This window comes from Zeugodacus cucurbitae, chromosome 2 (assembly GCF_028554725.1).
Source record: "Zeugodacus cucurbitae isolate PBARC_wt_2022May chromosome 2, idZeuCucr1.2, whole genome shotgun sequence".
NCBI lineage: Eukaryota > Metazoa > Arthropoda > Insecta > Diptera > Tephritidae > Zeugodacus > Zeugodacus cucurbitae.
The window spans coordinates 37,299,494-37,303,216 of NC_071667.1; positions in this window are offsets into that span (position 1 = coordinate 37,299,494).

Sequence of the window (3,723 nt, forward strand, 5' to 3'; positions counted from 1 at the left end):
CATTAACGTTGTGTTTATCTAGTAACAACTTTCAAAGTCACGCTTACAGAGCTTACAGCTTATTTCGTATGCCCATTTGTTAAAAATGGAAATGTGTTATACTTGAGTTGAAGGTTTTGTTCGAAAATCCTGATATAGTAAAGAGCTTTCACATAGAAAATAAGGATACATGAGGAAAACAAGGAGACATGAGTTTCTGAATATCGAGGGGCCATCACCTTTCAATTACGTTTAGATCTGGTGATTGCGCCGGCGTTGCTACTACATGTGGACAGTTCCATATACGCCACGATTGCACTAATTGTCCTGATAAAACTTAAAACTGTGACGAATGTTTCTTCTATGAAAATTAAGTTTTCACATCAGCTTATGACATACAGCATACATAGCTAAATTCTGTAGGCAAAAATATCGTCTTTCCGATATGTTAAATTTTTTCGTCTTCCGGAGCTTCTCCATCTTCTGATTCTTGTGAAACAGGTGCGCGTTGAACAACGTTATTCAGTTTCGGGCGCCTTACCCCTGCTACATATCGAACGTATTTTTTTTAGCCTTTCCGCTCATATTTTGGGCTTTTGGAAAGATAGAATGTTGCCTAAACCTAGCGAAGTCAACTTCCATTGGCACCGGTGTTTTATTTTTTTCTTGGTTGGCATTAAAATATTGTTTCTTGGAGAAATGCGGGTTTCTTTCATTGCCATGTTCGCCCTTATTACGTTTTCCTTGTTTGGAATATGGACGGGCTTGTACTGTTTTTGGCCAGTTGCCTTTCTCCAATGGCTTTGGCGTATGAGGTCGAATACTGCGCCAAGTTCTGCTTATCTGGCCAATGCTAAAGCAAAAATCGTGTATAAATATTGCATTTTAATTGTTTAAATTATTTCTGTTTGGTATCTTGATACATTCTTAAAACATTTGTTGTTGACAATAGATTGGTTGAGCGCCAATTAACCTGATGAGTAGCAATGAGTTCCAAATAACCAAATGATCAGCAACATATCCCAATAATATAGGCCAGTCGGCAAGTGCCGCAGCTACTACTTTATTGAAACCCTTTAACTTCAAATACAAAACTGAACGGAAACCAAAAGCTGAACACGTAGAACGTTGCAGTATGCCGGTTCCTCATAAGCGAAATAAACAAGGCAAAACCTACCAATGCAGACCATTGTTGTTGATTCTGGACACATGGGAATATTTTGTGCAAACTTAGAGTGGACTTAGTAAATTATTCTTAATGTTTACATGTGAAAGCAATAACAAAGTTACCCTGTTGAATTCGTGCAAGAAAGTATGCGGATACCCCATTAAAAATTTTATCGCCGCTTGCGTGAGTGCTACTAAAATTTGTTTTGCTTATGTAGCCCATTATTTTTCTTCACTGGCGTAGACACCGCTTACGCGGTTATGACATCATCCACGCTTCTGCGCCATAAAGTAGGACGGGAATAATAAGCGACTTGTAGAGTTGGATTTTGCTTCGTTGAGAGAAGACTTTACTTTTCAATTGCCTACGCAGTCCAAAGTATCTGTTAGCACCAGTGATTCTGTGGTTGATTTCGAGCCTGACATTGTTGGTGTTGGTTCCCAGGTATACGAAATTATATATTAAGACTGTCAACAGTGAGGTGGGAACCAAGACGCAAATGCGCTGGCTGTTGGTTTGGTGACAGCAGATATTTCGTCTTGTCCTAGACCCATCCGCTTTGCTTTCTTATTTTTTTCTTCTCAGGAAAAGCGTAACTAACGACGAGGGTATTGTTTCCAATGATGTCAATATCATCGGCGTACGCCAGCAGCTGTACACTCTTATAGAAGGGTAATTCAGTATACTCTGGTCATCAACTACTAGATCACCTCTGGGGGTCTTACAGGAGTGTGATCCGGTCTTGAAACCTTCAGTTAGTCGCCGGATCTTTTCGTAAAATTTTCGAGCATTACCCCTGTCGGCCAGCTTGTCAAGCTCTTCATACTCGCACATTTCGGCCTTTTTCTTTTTTGTCTGCAAATGCGTCTCGCTTCTCTCTTCAGCTCCCGATATCTATCCCATCCCGCACGTGTTGCTGTCGATCGCAACATTGCGTGGTAGGCAGTCTTTTTTCTCTCCACTGCGAGACGACCATCCTCATCATACCAACTGTTTTTTTTTTTACATTACCGAATGCTAATGGTTTCGGTAGCAGCAGTACGTAAGGAGCGTGATATGCTGTCCCCTTATACCGCGTTGCTGATGAGTGCTCTAAGGGAGCAGGAGTGCAAGACGAGTAGAAAATCGTTCGGCTGTCTGTTCTGATTGCAGCTTCTCGATGTCGAACTTTCATTGTGTTTGTTAACGTGTGCGCTTTGCTGTACAGAGGTGGGTGTGTATCTTAGCTGCTACAAGTTAGTGGATCGAGTCTTAGTTAGGGCCACGGAGCGTACGCTCATCAAAAACACTGGAGACATGTCTTCCATCTATCACAACATGATCGATCTGGTTGCGCGTGATTCGATTTGGGGACAGCCAGGTAGCTTGATGTATTTTCTTATGCTGGAATCTAGTTCTACAGACGACCATATTTCAGGCCCCGACGATGTCGATCAGCCTCAGCCCATTTGGCGATGTTTCATCATGGACGCTGAATTTTCTGTCTGTTGTGCCAAAGACACCTTCTTTACCCAACAAGCACGATTTCTTCCGTCCTTGTCCCGTTCTTCGCATTTTTTGGATGGCGGTGATGTCAGCCTTTGCTCTTAAGAAAACATTTTAGCGCAGGGCTGCCTCAGATAATAACCACACCAACCTTCCACACATAGGTTATATTTAAACTTACTGAAAGTGCGTTAATTCAATAACGAAAAATATCAGAAACAATGAATTTTACATAGGAAATTGCAGAAAAAAAGCTGAACTCAATAATAGAAAATGATTCATTCAATTTATAATAATATACATCAGGAACCAATGAAGACAGCAAAATAAATAATTGCACATAAAATATTGTACCAAAAATGGCACCAGAACAAACTAGAATTGACAATCGAAATCGATAACTTGCCAGATGTATCTAGACATCGATATACGTACTTTCCAGAATGTTCGAGTGGCGATGTATCGCTTACATTCGATTATGGAGGGGCTGCCGGACTGGCAGCAACACACAGTTCTGATAAGAGAGTTGTCGAGTAAAGTGTAAACAAGTTATAAGTTAGAGTCAGAAAGTAGAGTATCGGTGAAAAGCCAGACAGCGGTGCTAGCACTTTCAATGAAAGTGGCGAATTGACAAAAGTACCCGAAACTCTCTTGTACGTGTGATCGTTCATCCCTTTCTTGCACATTACATTTATCATTTAGCCCACTATATAACCTCTTGCACAATTCGGGGAATGACCTTGGTACCCAGTGGGACTTGGAAGTAGGAAAGAATTGGATACTTCCTACTGAAAAAATAATACTATCCAATTTCGTTTTTCTGATCAATGTCATTGGAGCGAAGGACCTCCACTTCGCTTACGAATTCATATGACGGAAAGTACTTTCCCCACACCTAATTTTGATTAATTCAGTAGGTAGTTATTATAAACCTAATATTTCGAAGTACTTTCCTCCCAACTATTTTTTCTATTACTAGTAACTACTTACTATAAACCCAGTATTTCGTATACTTCGAAGTACTTTCCTTCAAACTATTTTTTCTATTACTAGTATGTATAAACCTACCAATAGCAGAAACAGTGGACACC